At 40.5% G+C, this 21,077-nt stretch overlaps 1 protein-coding gene and 1 long non-coding RNA gene across 5 annotated transcripts in view; one reads left to right on the forward strand and one right to left on the reverse strand.

The window, feature by feature from the left end:
* Positions 1–12,760: 12,760 nt before the first annotated feature.
* LOC140627013 (uncharacterized) lies at positions 12,761–21,005 on the reverse strand. 3 transcript variants are annotated; one of them, XR_012025984.1, is made up of 4 exons: positions 20,472–21,004; positions 18,794–19,299; positions 13,760–15,078; positions 12,761–13,245 (listed from the first exon to the last, which is right to left on the reverse strand). It is a non-coding gene; the product is annotated as an uncharacterized lncRNA (long non-coding RNA). The 3 variants fall into 3 exon arrangements; XR_012025983.1 differs by lacking the exon at positions 13,760–15,078 and having other exon boundaries at positions 20,472–20,987; XR_012025982.1 differs by lacking the exons at positions 13,760–15,078; positions 18,794–19,299 and having other exon boundaries at positions 20,472–21,005.
* The window catches only part of TAF1A (TATA-box binding protein associated factor, RNA polymerase I subunit A), a 31,503-nt gene continuing 31,148 nt past the window's right edge, over positions 20,723–21,077 (forward strand). For both annotated transcript variants that reach the window (XM_072814972.1, XM_072814974.1), the window contains exon 1: positions 20,723–20,873. The gene's annotated coding sequence lies outside the window, so the exon portion shown is untranslated. The remainder of the gene's footprint in view (positions 20,874–21,077) is intronic.

Below are 21,077 nucleotides of genomic sequence, written 5' to 3' on the forward strand. Positions count from 1 at the left end.
GGCCGGGCGGGCGCGGCGGGCGGGGCCGGGGGCGGGGCGCGGCGGGGCGGGGCGCGGGAGGGCGCGGCGGGCCCCGCAGACACGTCAGCACCGCCTCGGCGGCGGCCCGGGGGCTCCGGGGAGGGGAGAGGGGAGGGGAGAGGGGAGGGAAGGGGGGCGCGCTCCCACCCGCGCCCCGACCCGCGCCTCCCCCGGCCCGCGGCCCCGCGCGCCCTCGGTACCCGCGCCCCCCTGCTCCACCAGCGTCCCCGCGCGCCCTCGACCCGCGCCCCCGCGAGCCCTACGTGCCCTGCCCCCGCCCTCCGACCCGCACCCCCGCGCGCCCTCGGACCCAAGCCCCCCTGCTCCGACCCGCGCGCCCTCGCCCCCGGGCTGCGACCCGCGGTCCCCCCGCGCGCTCGGGTCTCCTCCCCCTCGCCCCGTCCCCTAGTCATCGGCCCTCCGCACCGCAGCACTCGTCCCTCACCCCTCCCTGCGACCTTGGAGCCCCCACTCCGTCGGCCCAACACCAGGTGCGTTTCTGGCACCTTCTCGCAGCTCTCATTTCTGCTCCAGCCCGAACCAGCCTAGCCCCCTTCCCGCCCTCATCCCCATGTTTGGTTTGGCGCGTCCTTTTCCAAACTACCAAATCCCACCCACGAGTGGCCACTGTTGGTCTCTGGTTTGCGGCTCCCCCTCCTTCAGGCTCCCAGGGGTTCCTTCGGGGACCCCATCCATGATCCCCCCCCTCATTAGGAAAGCGCATGAGTGGAATGATGGGTTGGTGATGGAAGTTAGAGCCGGTGACCGGCTTGGTCTTTTTTTGAGCCTTAGAAGGGGTAGGGGTTGGCAGTGTCTACCAGTGTTGAGATCTTCAGATCCTTGATTCTTTATCCCTAAGGGAAGGAGCAGTTTAATTCAACAAAAATGTGTTGAGCTTGCATTTATGCATGCCAGATCCTAGGGTAGTGTGGTGAAGGATGTAGGTCAAAAGACAAGGTATCAGGCCTTTGTCTAAAATCCACAATTTAGTAGAAGCTAACATAAAACCGGCTCAAGAATAAGTATCAGGTTGGGAAAAGCTAACTAATTGCAGCTAACTCTTTCTGAGTTCTTGCTTTGAGTAAATGGGGGCATTCGCATTTCCGGTGAGAGATGAAGCTCAGCTTCAAACCCAGGGAAATCCTCCCTTTTAATCACAACTCTGTAAAGCCTCCATCGAGCAACATGTAATTTTTGTACTTTCTTTCCGACTAGGTGAAGCAAAATCTTGTGTAAATTACGTTATAACTGAATTATCTATATGTGCAAAGAAAGAAAGAAACCAGGGAAGATAGAAAGAAGCCACAAGCCCACAGGTCAGCCCAGAGTAGAGTGGCTACAATGTTCTAGCCCTGGCTGGAGCACTTTACATCTGAGACCAGGGGCTTCTCACTGCAGTCCTGTCTGCTGAGGTTACTCATCAACCTCAACACTAACCCCATCGGTTGGTTTTCCAAACTAGTCGGAGTTTTTAAAAATGAGAGGAAAGAATGTGGCCCATCCATGCAATCCAATGTTGAATAAAGAAAAAGATAAGATGTTCATGTAGATGTTAACAGTTGTTTGTAGGGGCCATGAGACTTCCTGTTGGTCTAGTGGAGTCCCCATGCTCTCTGGAGAGAATGTACAATGGATAGGGCCACTGGCCATCTAAATATAGTGCCCATTGAGGTTCATTTCCTTTCTACTCCGAGTTTGTTTGCTTTAGAATCATGAGTGTGTCTACAGGCATCTTCAACGTTACGTGTTAAAACCCAAAGTCTTTATATTTTCTCCATCAAACCCCGTTCCTTTCAGTCTTCCTTATCTCAACAAATGCCATTTCAATTCCTGTCTTCCAACGCTCAAGTCAAAACCTTAATTCCTCCCAACTCTTTCTCTCACACCAAATCCAGTCCATCAGACAGTCCTGGGCTTTCTTTAAAAGCTTTATTGGCATGTAATTGGCATATAATAAACTGCACACACTTAAAGTGTACACCTTGATAAGGTTTGACATACGTATATTGCCACGAGACCATCACTATAATCAAGATAATTAACTATATCCATCACTGATAAAAAAAAAAAAAAAGGAGTCCTCTCATTCTCCTTTGTAATCCTTCCCTTCCCTTCCCTGCCTGTCTCCAAACAACCTTCTGTTGCTATAGATTGATTTGTAATTTCTGGAATTTGATGTTAGTGGAATCATACAGTATGTCTTCTTTTTTTGTCTGACTTTTTTCACTCCGCGAAAACACTGGAAATACATCCAGAATCTGACTGCTCTCACCGTCTCCGTTGTTAACACTGGATGACCAAGCCACCATCATCTCTCACCTAAAAGGTCACGATAGCCTTACTGTTGCGCCTTTGCCTCCCTAAGGTCGACTGCGTCAACAGCGGCCAGATAGATCATTTCATGATATAAATTTGGTCATGTCAATCCTCTGCTCAAAACCTTCCTACGACTTTCCACTTCCAAGTAAAATGCAATGATTTATGATGGAATACACTGTCTTATTTGATTGGACCTTGATCATCCCTTTTACCCCCACTTCTCAACATTTTCATCTTGCCCTACTAGTTCTCCTCAAACTCACCAAGCTCCATTCTTACAGTAGAACATTTGCAGTTGCAATTCTTCATCAACCTGGAACAGTTCCCCCAAACAGTCCACCTGACTACTAACTAGTTCCCTCAATTCATCAAGTGTCTGTAGACAGCATTTCTTGTTAGAGAAGGCTTTCTTTACCACTCTACATAAAATAGAGCTCCTTCCATGAATATCTGTTCATCATCCAGCTTTGTTTTTCTTTAGAGTACTTCCACCAGCCTTACATTTGTTTATCTATTTGACCAAATATAAGTTCCAGGGGAGCAAGGAATTTGTTTTGTTCACCACTATAATATATATGCCTAGAAAAATGTCTGGAATATATGAGATACTCAACAAATGATTTGTGAGATGAACCCATGATAATTCACATATTATATTACATCATTAACCTACACAGAGCCTCCATATGTAAATAGTACCAAGAGGAAGTATGCCGTAAAAAAGCATTTTGTTTCTTTCCCTCAGCAGCATCCTCAACACCTGGAACAGAACCTGAAATACATTGATTGTTGATTGAGGGCATATTTGTTATGGAGGGAGTGAATGAAAAAATTGCAGTGTATATTTTCCCTATGTATTACCAGAATAGATAAAGCAGATAAAGGAAATTCTAATTTTTCTTATTTCTATTTAGAGTAGAATTAATGACAATTCATTGGTGGAAAAGACAAGATTCCAAAATGATCTAATTCAATATTGCTTGACTTTGACTAATATTCAGATATGCTTTTATATGAAGGAAGAAAGCTCTCAGTTTCTGAAGAACTGGCTGCTTATTTTGTTGATTTTCCAGGGTTTTCATTCATCTGCATCTATTAATTATTATTATTACTATTGCCTTAAAAAGATATTAACAAATTCAATAAACAGAAAAATCTCAGCTGACCACAATAAAGATGGTGTTTATATATACATATAATTATAGTGGATGAATCAGCATTCATTTTTAATAGCATTTAAGGATATGGCCCTGATGTTTAACATAAATTCTAATCCCGTGTGTTATTTCTTAACACCTCACATGGAATTTTCACTAGGTAAAGGTTAGTGAGAATTTTAAAAATTAACGTGTTTAGGGACGCCTGGGTGGCTCAGTGGTTGAGCATCTGCCTTCGGCGCAGGGCATGATCCCAGTTCAAGGATCAAGTTCCACATCAGGCTCCCTGGGAGGAGCCTGTTTTTCCTTCTGCCTATGTCTCTGCCTCTCTGTGTATGTCTCATAAATAAATAAATAAAATCTTTAAAAAATTATAATGTGTCTAGTTGGGGGGGGGCGCATAAAAAATTAGACTTGGGGGGCAGCCCCGGTGGCTTAGCAGTTTAGCGCCACCTTCAGGCATGGGTGTGATCCTGGAGACCCGGGATCCAGTCCGACGTCAGGCTCCCAGCATGGAGCCTGCTTCTCCCTCTGCCTGTGTCTCTGCCTCTCTCTCTCTCTGTCTCGAATGAATAAATAGATAGAGTCTTTAAAAAAAAAAGACTTGGAGGGTTCCTGACCTTAAGGAATTTGCAGTCTGCCAAGAAGACAAGACAAATACGTTTGAAACAAATAGGAGACAGAATAATAACATATATTATTATAAGCTTCCCATTGTGCCTGCCCAGGAACTTCTAGAAGGCCTAATACTGAAGTTATCAGAAATAATACAGTCTATTGCCAATAATGAAACCAATTCAGAGCTCAGAGAATGGTGTAAAATAATTATTGAGGACTATGGCTTCCAGGTGAGATGGAGAATAGGGGCCAGATTTACCCTTCCATGTTAAACATCTGAAAAAATTGGGCAAAATATATGAATAACTTTTAGAGATTGGACAACAAGCCGTACAGGGCAATAATCCCTAAGAAAAGTGTAACAAATGGGAGTGCTACGATTCCCTCACCTTACTCTCTGGATGAAGTTTCCAGGCCACAGTCAGAGAAGGGATGCTCAAACAGGTGATCTCCTTGAGTGGAGGAGACAGATTTTAAAGTTTGGGGAGGTCATAGAAGCTGGAATTTGCAGGGAAGAGTACAGGAGAGAAGAGAGCTATATGGAAAAGACAACTGCAGGAAAATGCCTGGGTGGCTCAGTGGTTTAGTGCCTGCCTTTGGCCCAGGGTGTGATCCTGGAGTCCCAGGATTGAGTCCCTTATTAGGCTCCCTGCATGGAGCCTGCTTCTCCCTCTGCCTGTGTCTCTGCTCTCTCTCTTTCTCTGTGTCTATCATGAATAAATAAAATATTTTTTAAAAAAAGAAAGAAAAGACAACTACACAGACAGAGCGCCAAAGATCTGTAGAGGGTTCCGTCAAGTCTCCAACTGAACAATGATAAACATCTTTACGTGTGTAAAGAACTACCTGAGGCCAGGTAAAGAACCACCAGAGAGGGCAGGAAGAACAATCGTTGGAGTAAAGGATAGATTATGCTGCCATCAGCTGGAATGGAAAATCTGAATAAACAGAGCATCAGGTAGATTGCTTAGTAAAGGGGAGAATGTCATACAAAGATTGAAAGCTACTCTAAGAAAGCTTTTAAAAAGCCTTGAAAATATAAAAAATGTGGGGGCCTGGGTGGCTTAGTTGGTTAAGCATCTGACTCTTGGTTTCAGATAGGGCTGTAATCTGTGGGTGGTGAGATCAAGCCTTGCATCAGGCTCTGTGTTCAGCAGGGAGTCTGCTTCTTTCCCTATCCCTTTCCCTCTCCTACTACCCCTGCTCATGAGTGCACACACTCTCTTTCTCAAATAAATAAAGCTTTAAAAAGAAAAAAAAAAAAGAAAATGTTTCCAAGTAAATTCAAGAATAAAGCTGAAGAATATTTAAAAGAATACAAAACATCCAACACCCAACAAGGTAAAGTAACAATGTCTGGGATCCAAGAAAAAATTATAAGGCATGCAAAGAAGCAGGATAATATCCATGTTGAAAAGAAAAATCAATGAACAGAAACTTTCACAAATGACACAGATGTGAGAATTATTATACAAGGACATTAACACAATTCTATTCCTTATATTAGAGATGCTATAGAAAAGCATAAGCATGCAAAGTAGAAATATAGAGGATATAAAAGTGATCGAAATTAAACTTAGGGGATCCCTGGGTGGCGCAGCGGTTTGGCGCCTGTCTTTGGCCCAGGGCGCGATCCTGGAGACCCCAGATCGAATCCCACGTCGGGCTCCCGGTGCATCGAGCCTGCTTCTCCCTCTGCCTGTGTCTCTGCCTCTCTCTCTCTCTGTGACTATCCTAAATAAATAAATAAAATATATTAAAAAAAAGAAATTAAACTTAGGTGAACAAAAAAATGGTTGAGATGAAAAATACAATGGTTGGGATTAAGAACAGATTAGACACTGCAGAAGAAAACATTACTGAACTTGAAGACATGGCAGTATAAACTCTCCAATAAGAAATGGAGAGAAAAGAGACAGAAAGAAATGACTAGGGCATCAGTGTGCATGCATTAGTTCAGACATGTGTAAATAGGGGCCCTGAAGGAGGTGGGAGACAGAAAATATGTTTGAAGAAGTAATAAAAGTGTTCCAAATGTGCTGAAAACTCACAGATCAAGGAGTTCTAAAAACCTCAAGCACAAGAAACATGAAGAAAACAACACCAAGTCATATTAAATTGCTTAAAATCATTTAGAGAAAGCAGGCACACTGTGTACAAAGAAGCAAAGATAGTGACAGGAGGTGTCTCGTTGGAAAAATGGAGGCAAAAAGTCAGTCATTTGACATATTTAAAGTGTTAGTGGAAAAATGACACTCGAGTTGTATTATCAAGTGAAAATATATTTTTCTTTCTTTTTTTATTATTTATTTACTCATGAGAGATACAGAGATATGGACAGAGACATAAACAGCGGGAGAAGCAGGCTCCTCATGGGGAGCCTGATGCGGAACTCAATAGCAGGACTCCAGGATCAGAACCCGAGCCAAAGGCAGATGCTCAACCACTGAGCCACCCAGGTGCTCCTGAAAATATTTTTCAATGATGATGCTGGGATATCTGGATATCCACATGCTAAAGAATGAAATTGAACCCTACCTTACACCACAAACAGAAATTCAAAATGGATCACAGACCTGAATGTAAGAGCTAAAACTAAGTCTTAGAAGAAAACGTAGGGAGAAATCTTGGAGTAGGCAATGATTTCTCAGATATGACATGAAAAGTGCAGCAATCAAAGAAAAAATAGATAAATTAGACTTTATCAAACTCAAGACTTCTGTGCGTTGAAGGATATTGTCAAACTAGTGAAAAGAACCACACAGATGGGAGAAAAATATCTGCTATTCATATGTCTGATAGGGGATATGCACCTAGAATATATAAAGAACTCTTAAAATTCAATAATAAAAAGACACATAATATAATTTAAAAAATAAAAAACCAAGGCAAAGAATTTGAATAGACATTACTTCAGAGAAAATATGCAATGGCCAGGTGTGTAAAAGATGCAGCCACCTTGGAAAACAACCTGGCAATTTCTCAAGAGGTCAAACATAGAGCTAACATATAACCAATTAATTCCACTCCTAGGTAAACAAACAATAGAAATAAAAACACATATCCAAACAAATATGAATAACAAATATTCATAGTATCATTACTGATAATAGCAAAAATGGTAAACAACCCAAATGTCCATCAAGTTAATAAATGAATAAAATGTGATACATCAATACAACAGCAATAAAAAAGGAATGAAATATTGATACATGGTAAAACAGAAATGTCCCTTAAAAACATTGTGCAAAAAAAAAAAAACATTGTGCTAAATGAAAAATCTAGCTACAAAAGACCATATATTATATAGCTCCATTTATATGAGATGCCTAAAATATTTAAATCTAGAGACAGAAACTAGATTATTGGTTGGCTAGGGCTTGAAGAGATAGGAGTATTGGGAGGAAACAGATAAAGAGTACAGGATTTCTCTCTGGGGGTGATAAAAATGTTCCAAAATTGATTGCGGTAATGCAGAAATCTGAGAACATATGAAAAACCATTGAATCATACACTTTAAATGGATGAACTGTTTAGTTATGTTAATTATATGTCAGTAACACTATTACAAAAAAAGATTCCAATCACAAAAAGCAAACTTCTAAATATGGAAACCAAAGCAAAAAGATGATTGAATATATTTTCAGACACACAAAATCTAAAAGTTCATTTTCACTGTATTTATACTGCAAGAAATAGTGAAGCTCTTTAGGCAGAGAGAAACTACTGGATGGAAACTGAATCTATCAAAAGAAAAATATAAGAAATGTATATATGTGGGAAAATATGGAATATATATCTATTTAAAGTACATAAAAGCAAATAATGTAAAATAGTTTTTTCTTATTTAAAAAATCTCTTTAAAAATAATCAAAGCAAAATTAAATACATATTGTGAGGTTCATAACATATGTGCAATTAAAATGACTTCTCAGATATGACATCAAAAGCACAGCAACCAAAGAAAAAATAGATAAATTAGACTTTATCAAACTCAAAACTTCTGTGCTTCAAAGTATATTGTCAAACGAGTGAAAAGATAATCACACAGAAGGGAGAAAAAAATATCTGCTATTCATGTCTCATAGGGGATTTGTACCTAGAATAAAGAACTCTTAAAATTCAATAATAAAAAGACACATAATCTTTCATGGAATTGTAGTCATACAATTGACTACAATTGCATGAAAGTAGAAGAGGAGAAATGGAAGTATACTGTTGTAAAGACCTAAGGCTACAAGGGAAGTGATAAAATATCACACGAAGGTATACAGTAATAAGCTAAAGGTGTGTATAAGCTAAAGGCGCTATAGCGATACAAACAATAACAAAATCCCAGAGAGAGAGCTAGTAAGTCAACAGAGGCGATAACACATAATTAATCAAAAGGGAGACAGAAAAAGAGTAAAGGGGGAACATAAAACAGAAGATACAAACAGGAAGAAAAATGGAAGACCACAGATTTAAACCTAATCATATCACTAATCACATGAAATGTAAATGGTCTAAAAATTCCTTTAAAAGGCATAGATTTTCATATTCAATTTTGAAAAGGCAAAACTCGGGGTGCCTGGGTGGCTCAGCTGGTTAAGCATCTGACTCTTGAGTTTGGTCTGGGTCATGATCTCAGGATCATGAGATTAAGCCTCCCACTTGGCTCCATGCTCAGCAGGGAGTCTGAGATTCTCTCCCTCCCTCTCCTTCTGCCCCTCCCCTACTGTCTCTCCCTCTCAAAAATAAATCTTTTTTAAAAAATAAAAAAGCAAAGTTCAACTATATGCTTCCAATGAGAAAACACAAATAAAAAAGATAAGCCAACCTAATACTAATCAAAAGAAAGCTAGAATAGCCATATTAATATCAGACAAGGTAGGGATGCCTGGGTAGCTCAATGGTTGGCCCAGGGTGTGATCCCAGGCCCGGGGATTGAGTCCCAAATTGGAAACCTGCTTCTTCTTCTGTCTATGTCTCTGCTTCTCTTTCTCTGTCTCTGTGTCTCATGAATAAATAAATAAAATCTTTTTTAAAAAATCAGACAAGATAGATTTCTTTTTTTAAGTTTTTATTATAATTCCAGTTGGTTAACATACATTGTTATACTAATTTCAGGTGTACAGTATAGTGATTCAACAATTTCATACATCACCTGGTGCTCATCACAAGCGCATTTCTTAGTCCCCATCACCTTTTAACACATCCTCCCCAAACCATCAGTTTGTTCTCTATAATTAAGAATCTGTTTCTTGATTTTACTATCTCTCTCCCCCTTTAAGTAGGCAGTTCTCATTTTCCCCTTTGCTCATTTGTTTCCAGAGAAAATAGATTTCACAGCAAAGAATGTTTATCAAGAGTAAAGGGAAACATTTCATAATTTAAAGAAATCAATTCATCAAGAGAATATAACAATTTTAAATGTTTATACACCTAATAGGAAAGCTTCAAAATACAGGAAGCAAAAACAGAACTTATGAACATACTGCACAAATTCACAATTATAGTTGGAGACTTCAATATCCCTTTCTCAATAATTGATAGAACAAGTAGACAGAAAGTCAATAAGACGATAGAAGACTTAAACACCATCAGTTGACTTAATTGATGTCTCTAGAACACTCCACCCAACAACAGCAAAATATACATTTTTTTTGGACTATGGAACATTTACCATGATCATGGACCATGAAACAATACATTTAAAATTTTTCCAAACAGGTGAAGTATGTTTTCTGACCACATGAAATTAAATTAGAAATCAATAACAAGGATGCCTGGGTGGCTCAGTGGTTGAGCATCTGCCTTCGGCTCAGGTCATGATCCCAGGGTACTGGGATCTAGTGGCACATCAGGCTCCTCACAGGGAGCCTGCTTCTCCCTCTGTCTATGTCTCTGTGTCTCTCATGAATAAATCAATAAAACCTTTAAAAAAAAAAAAGAAGTCAATAACGAAAAAACATCTGGAATATCTCCAAATTTTGGAAATTAAGTAACAAATTTTTATTTTTTTAAGGATTTTACTTCTGGGTCACCTGAGTAGCTCAGTGGTTGAGTGTCTGCCTTCAGTTCAGGGTGTGATCCTGGGGTCTTGGGATCAAGTCCCACATCAAGCTCCTCATGGGGAGCCTGTTTCTCCCTCTGCCTGTGTCTCTGCCTCTATCTGTGTGTCTCTCATGAATAAATAAATAAAATCTGTAAGAAAAATATTTTATTTATTTATTATTTGAGAGAGAAAGAGAGAAAGTGGGGGAAGGGGAGGGGGAAGAGGGTCAAGCAGACTCTGCACTGAGTGTAAAGCCCAATATGAGGATCAATCCCATGACCTCAAGATTATGACCTGAGCCAAAATCAATATTCAGACACTTAACTGAACCACCCAGGCAACCCTAAGTAACACACTTTTAAATAACCCATGAGTTAAAGAAGAAATCAAATAGGAAAATAGGAAGTATTTCACAGTGAATGAACGTGAAAACACAACATATCAAAATTTGTGGGATACTATGAAAGTACTTTAGAGGGAAACTTAAACCTAAATGTCTATATTAGAAAGCCAGACACGTTTCTAAATTAACCACTTCAGTTTCTACCTTAAGAAACTAGAAAAAAGGGCAGCCCCGGTGGCTCAGCTGTTTAGCACTCTCTTCAGCCCAGGGAATGATCCTGGAGTCCCAGGATCGAGTCCCACATCAGGCTCCCTGCATGGAGCCTGCTTCTCCCTCTGCCTGTGTCTCTGCCTCTCTCTCTCTCTTTCTCTCTCTCTCTCTGTGTCTCTCATGAATAAATAAATAAAATTAAAAAAAAAAGAAACTAGAAAAAGGAGAGCAAATCAAAACCCAAGCATAAGGGGCGCCTGAGTGCTTCAGTCGGTTGAGCATATGCCTTCAGCTCAGGTCGTGATCCCAGGGTCCTGGGATCAAGCCCCACATTGGGCTCCCTGCTCATTTGGAGCCTGCTCCTCCCTCTCCCTCTGCTGCTTCCATTGTTTGTGGTCTCTGTCAATACAATAAAATAAAACTTAAAAAAAAAAAAAACAAGCAGAAGAAAGGAAATAATAAATATCAGGAATCAAAAAAATAGAAAACAAAAAGAAAATAGAGAAAATCAATGAAGCCAAAAGTTTATTCTCTGAATTTCAATATTAACTGATGAACCTCTATTCAGAGTGAGTAGGAAGAAAAAAAAGAGAGATGACACTAATTATCAATATCAGAAATGAGAGAGAAGACAGGCATTAGAAGAATATGAAGGGAATATTATGAATAACTTTATGCCAATAAATGATACAACTAGGATGAAATAGACAAAGTCCATTAACCTAGACCCTTACCACATAACATATACAAAAATTGATTGGTAATACATTATAGGCCTAAATGTAGAAACTAAAGCTATAAGACTTCTGGAAGAAAACATAGTTCTTCTATGTTTCTATGTTTCCTATGATCCTGACATTGGGCTTGACAAATTTCTAAATACACAAAAAACATAAACTCTAAAAGAAAATCAATAAATTGGGACTTCATCAAAACCAAAACTTTTGCTCTCACTCCTATATTCACTGTTAAGAAAACAGAAAGGTAAGCCGCAGAGTAGGAGAAAGGTTTGCAAAACATGTATCCAAAAGAAAGAAACCTAGAATATCTAAATAAGTCTTACAACTTACAAATGAGAAGATAACCCAATTTCAAAAAAGTGGATGAAAGATTTAAGTAGACACTTCACCTTAGAAGATACACACATGGAAAACATGTATATGAAAAGATATTCAACATCATTAGTCATTAGGAAAAAAGCAAATCAAAACCACAATCAGTATCATTGCATATCCACTAGAATTACTAAAGAAGGCTAATCATGCAAGTGTTGACAAGGATAAGGACAGTTGGATTTCTCATGACACTGCTGGCTATAATTGCAATTGGGCAGTTTCTTTAAAAATTGAACCACATCTACCATATGAACCCAGTTTTTCCACTCCTGGGTATTTACTCAAGAGAAACAAAAGTTATTTCTTCACCAAGACTTTTCACAAATGTTCTTATTAGCTTCACCTGTAATAGTAAAAACAAACAAATCAACCAAAACCCAGGTGTCCATTGAGAGATACATAGGTATTAAATTTTGGAATATTGTTCAGCAATAAGGAGTTCCTGGGGTTCCTGGCTGGCTCAGTCGATTAAGCAGGTGACTCTTGATTTTAGCTTAGGTCATGATCTCAGGGTCCTAGCATCCAGCCCAGCATCTGGCTCTGTGCTCAGTGCTCTGTGCTCAGTGAGGAGTCGGCTTGGAATTCTCCCTTGTGCTCTGTCCCCCACCGCACCCCCACTTCACACATGGGCGCTCTCTCTCACTCTCTCTCGAAATAAATAAAATCTTTTTTAAAAATAATAAAGGAGCTATTGGTACTACTAATGGCAAGGAAATTCTGAGTGAAATAAACCAGACCAAAAAATATATACTTATAATTCAATTTACATAACATTCTGGAAAATTCAAACTAATCTATAATGACAATTGTTGCTTGGTAACAGGACAGGGAGGCAAGGAACACAAAGAAAGTTGTGGATGATGGTTATGTTCCTTCCCTTGTGGTGATGGTCTCAGGTGTGTAAGCATATGTCAGAACTCATAAAACTGTATCATTTAAATACTTAAATAGAATTTATTTATTTATTTATTTATTTATTTATTTATTTATTTATTTATTTATTTAGTTTGAAACAGCATTTACAACTCAAGAAAGTTGTCAAAAAATTATATGGGGAAAAGTAATTTGCAATCATTGGCAGAAAGAGATAAAATATGGTTATCCTTAAAGGTAACTGAAGAGTTATAAGTCAGGTTAAACATGAAAACACTATGATTGGTTACAATATAGTGAGAAGAGCAAGAAACACATTTTTGTTTTACTCCATCCGGTCAGCCTGCATGGTATCATTTCCTGCTGGGCACCCTGAGATCTTCTCTCTTGCCAGATTTCTGACTTCTCGTGTCTAACGTCATCCTTTGTGGCCAGTGTCTGAGAGATAGGTCCACTTGTTATACCTGTGCTAAAGGAGGCCCAATCTTGGCTCCTACCCTCAAGAGTGCAGGAGGACTCTGGATTCTATTATATTCTTCAGAGTGGAAACTCCTAAAAGATAAACAAATCTCTCTTGTTAATGCCAACCACTTCTCTCTGTAACTTGGGGGTGCGGGGGATGCAGACACAGAACCCAGCTACACAATAAGTGCTAAAATGAAAATACATTTTCACATTCAACACAGGTACAAATTCTAAGCACTAAAGATAATGGTAGGATTTGAGTTAGGGCTGGGTGAGTAGATAGGAGTCAGATTGTAAAAGGAAAAGGAAAGGGCAGGGACACCTGGGTGGCTCAGTGTTTGAGCATCTGCCTTTGGCTCAGGGCGTGACCCTAGGGTTCTGGGATCAAGTTTAGCATCAGGCTCCCCACAGGGAGCCTGCTTCTCCCTCTGCCTGTGTCTCTGCCTCTCTCTCTCTCTCATAAATAAATACATAAAATCTTAACCAAAAAAAAAAAAAAAAAAAAAAGGAAAATAAAAGAAAGGAAAGGGCAGGTGAAGAAAGTGACATAAGAGAAAAGAGAGCAGAATGTTCAAAGGACAATAAGGGGATCTAATCTTACCACAGTGAAATGATTCTAGTAAAGAGTTGTGGGAGATAAATTCAGGCAGCTAGAATAAGTCAGGTTATATAAAGCCCTTGAAAATCAAGTACAAGAATTTAGACTTAATAGAGTAAGAAACAGAAAGCTATCAGATTTTAAGTAAAGTGATCATATAACTGAAGTGGAATTTAAGCAAATATCCGGTTCCAAAAGCCAAGGAGGATGGAGTTCTGTGTTGGGCATGGACAGCAGGGTTAAATTCTTCTTGACAATCAAAAAGCCATGTCAAGGTCATGTCAAAGGGTATGTTGTACGGGGAGTGAGTCATATACAAGGTTCTATATCTATCAGCATGCACTATTTGTCTAGTCCTGACAAATATTATCCCAATTTCTACTGTACAAAGAAAGAAACTCAAACATCTGAAATTGCCACTGGTATACAGACTGATATATAAGTTCCTGTTTCCGGTTATGCCTAATTTACCTTGGCACTATATTCACAGAAGTCAAATATTTGAGCTTTGAAACAAATGTGTAACAGATTCTAAGGTGAGGTGGGTAGAACTCAATATCCACAGTGTAGACTGTTCGGCTTTATCCATTTACAGTTTTCAGATATGAATTACTTCCTTGCTAAGACAACAGCAGAGGCAAGGAAAGTAATCAAAAGCACTAACCTAGGTACCAGAGGTCCAATTGTGTGACCTTAGGCAAGTCATTGATTTTTCTGAATCTTAGATTCTTCATCTATGAAATTGGGGCAAATGTTAAAACCAGAGTGTTCCTTTAAAAAGCAAATGATATATTAAAAGGTTACCCATTCGTGTTGTTTAAATAATTAAACAGCAATGTATCTGGCTCTTAGCCAACAGAGATGGTTAATGGTACAAAAGTCTCAGTAAGTTAATGACTGTCACAAAGGAGACCTTTTTGTTTTTTAAAAGATTTTATTGATTTATTTGAGAGAGAGCGCGAGAGTAGTACGGCAGCTGGCACACAGACAAGTAGGGGAGGGGGTGATGGGGGAGGGTGCAGAGAGAGGGGGGAGGGTGCAGAGAGAGGGGGGAGGAGAAGGGGAAGGGGTAGAGGGCGAGGGAGAAGCAAACTTCCTGCTGAGCAGGGAGCCCAACATAGGGCTCGATCCCAGGACCCCAGGATCATGACCTGAGTGAAAGCAGTCGTTTAACCGACTAAGCCACCCAGACGCCCCAAAGGGACACCTTTTTTTTTGACAACTACCTTCCCTAAAAACTTCCCTTTTAGTATAAATCAGCAGAGCAGGTAACATCTTCCTAAGCTATGCCTGGTAGGTTCAAAGCGACTCCTGGAGGTAACCTTAAAAATTAAGAAGAAAATATATTCTTCAGGATAACATACGATCACAGTAGACCTCTGTTACAGATCACACAACAAGACAAAGCAAATTTCCTGAATCTTCAGTATTTTAAATAATACATGTAGTATAGAATTAAGAACAGGAACATAAGTACCATTATGAAGACTATTCAAGTGTGAAAACCGATCAATTGTATACAGAAAGAGTAAGAGTTCCCTGCACATATGAAAGCTCGTTCCATTGAAATCTACATGAGATGTGAAAGGTATGGAATACATAAGAGGATGAATTAATGATATTAAACCAGAATGATAAGGGCACCTGGATGACTTAGTGGTTGAGCGTCTGCCTTTGGCTAAGGTTGTGATCTGGGGGTCCTGGGATCAAGCCCCACATTGGGCTCCCTGCTTGGGGCAGAACCTGCTTCTCCCTCTCCCTCTGCTGCTCCCGCTGCTGTGGTCTCTCTGTCTCTCTGTGTCAATACATAAAATCTTAAAAAAAAACCTGAAGGCACAATAGACATTTTTAGGTAAATGAAAACAGAAAATTCAACACTAATAGACCTGTATCATAAGCAATGCTAAAAAAAATTCTTCAGGATTAAAGATGATGACATACTTTATGGAAACTAAGAGATACAATGTTTTAATTTTCTTTACTGTGTAATACATTTAGTGGTTTTTTTTTTTTTTTAAAGATTTAGTTTATTTAATCATAAAAGACACAGAGAGAGGGAGAGAGAAAGGCAGAGGCACAGGCAGAGAGAGAAGCAGGCTCCATGCAGGGAGCCCGACGTGGGACTCGATCCTGGGTCTCCAGGATCACGCCCTGGGCTGAAGGCGACGCTAAACCGCTGAGCCAATGGGGCTGCCCTATTTAGTGGTTTAAAATTATAGTCATTTATTATTTCTCCCTATTCTGTGCCTTATCTAGACTTAACTGGTTGGTTCTTCAGATTTGGGTGTTATTGACCTAGGTCACTCATGTGGCTGCACTAAGATGGGAAGTTAGTTAGGGCTGAAACTTCCAAATTGGTTTCATTCACATGTCTGGTGACTCAGATGTGGTTCCTGCCATGGCTGGGATGGGCCTTTTTCATTCCAAGTATTTTTTGATATTTAGTAATCTAGCCCAAACTTACTTAGTTGCTGGCTATATTTCTAAAAGATAAAAGTACAAAATGCAAGGCTTCTTAAGGTCTGTGTCTAGAACTGGCATGACATCACTTTTGGCACATTTTATTCACCAATGCAAGTCAAAAGACCCACCCAGATTCAAGGGATGGAGAAATAGACTCTACCTCTTTTTTTCCCTTTTTTCTTTTTTTTAAAGATTTTATTTATTTATTCTTGAGAGACACAAGAGTGAGGGAGGCAGAGACACAAGCAGAGGGAGAAGCAGACTCCATGCAGGGAGCTCGATGTGGGAGTCCTAATCCCCCAATGTAGGGCTCAATCTCATGATACTGAGATCATAACCTGAGCTGAAACCAGTTGATGCTTAACCAACAGGACCATTCAGGCACCCCTGGACTCTATCTCTTAATGAGAGAAGCAACATGTACATTCAGGCAGGAATGGGAAGAATTTCTGACAGCTATTTGAAAATAATCTATTAGAAGGAATGATAGTGCTAAAAATAGTAAACAGGTAAATATAAAAGGCAATATATAGGGATGCCTGGGTGGCTCAGCAATTGAGCATCTGCCTTTGGCTCAGGGCATGATCCTGGAGTCCGGGGATCGAGTCCCACATCAGGCTCCCTGTATGGAGCCTACTTCTCCCTCTGCCTATGTTTCTGCCTCCTTCTCTCTGTGTCTCACATGAATAAATAAATAAAATCTTTTTTTTAAAAGGCAACATATTGGGGGATCCCTGGGTGGCTTAGTGGTTTGGTGTCTGTCTTTGGCCCAGGGCATGATCCTGGAGTCCCGGGATCAAGTCCCGCATCGGGCTCCCTGAGTGGAGCCTGCTTCTCCCTCTGCCTGTGTCTCTGCCCCTCTCTCTCTCTCTCTCTGTCTCTCATGAATAAAAAAAAAAAAAGGCAATATATATGTTTCTTCTCTTAATTTCTTTAAAGTACATTATGACCATTTAAAGCAAAAATGACAATGAATGTAGATGTAGCACATAAGACAATAAAGCACAAAGGACTTAGGAGTGGTGGTAAATAAAGCCATACAAGGTAAGCCTCTTTTATTTTATGTGAAGTATCACAATTTTAACTCTAAGTAGATATTAGTAGATATAACTTAAATTACCAAATTTAAGAATGCATATCATAATTCCTTACAACTTTGCTAAAACAATAATGCAAAAAAGGCATAGTTAAAAGCCAATAGAGGAATTCAAATGGAATACTAAAGCATTTGATTAATCCAAAGAAATGGCAATAAGTGAAGAAGAGAGGAGAGGAACATAAAACTAATGAGACAAACTGGAAAAAAACATCAAAATGATAAACTTAAATTTGACAATATAAATTATTACAATTAACACAAAAGGATAAAGCACATCAATTAAAAGACGGAGATTGTCACATTAAATTAAAAACAGGAAGATCCAACTAAGTACTGTCTATAAGGGAATCACATTTAAAAAAACATATATAGGTTGACCACATAAAGATGGAAAAAATATAAAACCTACAAACAGTAAGCTAAGAAAGCTGCAATGACTGTATTAATATAAGAGAAATTTCATTTCAAGATAAGAAGGGTTATCAGAGGGCAGCCCCGGTGGCGCAGCAGTTTAGCGCCGCCTGCAGCCCAGGGTGTGATCCAGGATCGAGACCCACATCAGGCTCCTTGCATGGAGCCTGCTTCTCCCTCTGCCTGTGTCTCTGCCTGTGTCTCTCTCTGTGTGTCTCTCATGAATAAATAAAGTCTTTTTTTTTTAAAGAAGGGTTATCAGAGACAAAGGATTTTTCATAATGATAAAATGGTTATATCATCAGAAAGACATAAGAGCTATCAGTTTATTTTTTTTATTTTTATTTTTTTATTTATTTATGATAGTCACACACAGAGAGAAAGAGAGAGAGAGAGAGAGAGGCAGAGACACAGGCAGAGGGAGACATAGGCTCCATGCACCGGGAGCCCGACATGGGATTCGATCCCGATTCTCCAGGATCGTGTCCTGGGCCAAAGGCAGGCGCCAAACCGCTGCGCCACCCAGGGATCCCAGAGCTATCAGTTTAATGTGATCAATAAAACTTCCAAATATGTAAAGGAAAACCTGATAAAACTAAAGAAGAAACGAATCCACAGAGTGTATGCATTTTTAACTCCCCTATCTCAGAAATTAATAACAGCACTATATGTGAAGTCAGTGATAGAAAATTTGAACAAAACTATCACCTACCTCAACCTCATTGACACTGATGCTCAACAACAGCAGGGCACATTGCTTTTTCACTGCCCATGGAACGTTTACCAAGATAAATCATATTTGGGGGGATAAAATAAGTCTCAACAATTCTTATAATATTGACATCTGACAAAGTTTGTTTCTGATCACATCATAAATAAATTGGTAATCTCTAACTAGACTGATGGAGAAAAGAAAGATGGAAAATACAAATGGCCGATATCAGTATTTTAGATATCTATTGCCATATAACAAACTATTCCATAATTTAGTAGCTTCAAACAACAATTTTATTGCTCATATTTTGGAAGCCAGAAATTTTTAGAGTTCAGTGGGAATAGCTCACCTTTCCTTCATGTTGTCAAGTAGACTCACTCAAGCAATTGCATTCAGCAGTAGACTGATCTGGGTCACAAGGTCCGTGAAAGTTTGCCTCAGATGTATGGAATTAAGATGTAGACTGTGGGCTTCATGTGGCCTCTCTCCATGTGGTTGTTTTACCCATTAGGAACTTTTTTCTTCATGTGGCCTTTCCTGTACAATTGCTTGAACTTCTTTATGAGGGATTTGGGGCATCAAATGGGCAAAAAAAATGGAGCCATGCCTTTGAGAATACAGTTGCTTGTTTTTTTCCTCAATTCTGAGCCTGGGGTGGGATCTTCATCCATGTACTTTATAGAGAGTTTATAGTTAGATAGTATCTTCCTCTATATTATTATGTAAGCTGCCTTTGTTTTATCTTTTCATTTTTGCTACTTTTTTATCTCGTCCATATTATCAGCTGTGATCTAGTATAGACTGTTTATGATGATGTCTTTCCAACTGGTTGTCTAAAGCTTGTTCTTTATTAGACTGCGGGGAATAAAATAGAGTGTTTGTGGCAATCACTGAAGGGTTTGTGGAAACAATATTTTCTAAATAAGTTTGCAGTTTTTCAAAAATGTTATTTTTAAAGATTTTATTATTTATTTGAGAGAGAGGAAGAGAAAGCACAAAGAGGAGGATAGCAGAGGGAGAAGCAGGCTCCCAGCCCAGCAGGAAGCCTGATGTGCGGCTCAATCCCAGGATCCTGGAATCCTGACCTGAGTGGAAGGCAAATACTTAACTGAGCCACCTGGGCTGCCCTTAAAAAAATGTTATTATTATATTAAGTTGTTCTTCAGCATAACACAATTGTAAAGATATCTTTATGCTTCTTAGAATATGTTTTCTTCTAGATTGGAGTCTAGAAACCTTCTGTATGCTTCATTTTGTTTTATATTTGCATTTTTGTCATCTTTTTTTTTTTTTAAATCTTGTTTAACTATTGGATGAGTTGTTTTCATTTTACTGTCTTCATCTTTTTTGTTTTTTAAAGATTTTATTTATTTATTCATGAGAGACAGAAAGAGAAAGAGAGAGAGGCAGAGATACAGGCAGAGGGAGAAGCAGGCTCCATGCAGGGAGCCCGACGTGGGACTCGATCCGGGGACCCCGGGGTCACACCCTGGGCCGAAGGCGGTGCTAAACCGCTGAGCCACCGGGGCTGCCCTGATCGTCTCACTTTTGACGCCTCTCTGCCTCTCTCCCGTATGTTCATCAACATTCTTCAGGAAAAATGACCCCAGACGTGTCCCCAGAGCCATCTCTGCCGAGAGGGCAAAAACACATTCTTGCCCAAAATTTGGGGACATATATAAATTCAAAGTTAAAACTTTAATCAAAGAGAAAAACAAGATTTCGAGGAAGCGGTTAAGAGGTTATGCAGATTAGGGGCTGCCTGGGAGGCTCAGCGGTTCGCCCCCGCCTTGGGCCTAGGGCGTGACCCCGGGGTCCCGGGATCGAGTCCCGCGTCGGGCTCCCTGCGTGGAGCCTGCTTCTCCCTCTGCCTCTCTGTGTCTCTCATGAATAGATAAACAACATCTTTAAAAACAAAAAAACAAAACAAAAAAAAAAGAGGTTCTGCAGGTTTATCTCGGTCAGGACCCCGTCCCTTTCTCCGCCCCCCCCGCCCCCGCCCCCGCCCCCGCCCCAGGCCTCCTAACCCTTAGGCCGAGCAAAACTCTAAAGGCCCCGTTCCGTGAATCACTCGGTGCGGTGCAATTCCGCTCCTCTGACTGCTCCCCTCGTCCATCATCCCGTCGTCCCGGTCTCCAGAGGCACTTAGAGTCCCGCATTCCCCCACCGGGACCCACCCCGAGGGAGGGCAGCGGCCCGCAGCCACTTCCGGGGTCGAGCCGCCGAAGGCGACGCCTCCGCCGCGGGAGGAGGGGTTAGGGGCGGGGCCGCGTCTGCGCACCGCCTGAGAGCGCAGGTGTGCGAGGGGGCGGCTTTGCGCATGCTCGCAGCGAGGCGTCTCTAACTCCGCTTCCGGTGGCGGTTGGCTCTCGCTGGGCCCCAGTCGCTGGGCTGCGTTAGAGCCGCGGAGAAGTGTGGGCGTCGGGCAGGTGAGTGCCGCTGCGTTTGTCCGTCCGTCCTCGCCGCCGTGCAGAGTAGCACCCGAAGGGCTGCGCTAGGATTCACCCTTGTTCTGCTGATGTTTTTTTTTCTTGATGTTCTGAAACCTTTATTGCTGAGAACGAGGCGGAAGGGGTGGAGAAGCTATGATGGTTACCGTGGCAACTGCGGGGGGCACCCACTTAGTTTTTGAG

The sequence above is a fragment of the Canis lupus genome, chromosome 38 (assembly GCF_048164855.1).
Source record: "Canis lupus baileyi chromosome 38, mCanLup2.hap1, whole genome shotgun sequence".
NCBI classification, from domain to species: domain Eukaryota; kingdom Metazoa; phylum Chordata; class Mammalia; order Carnivora; family Canidae; genus Canis; species Canis lupus.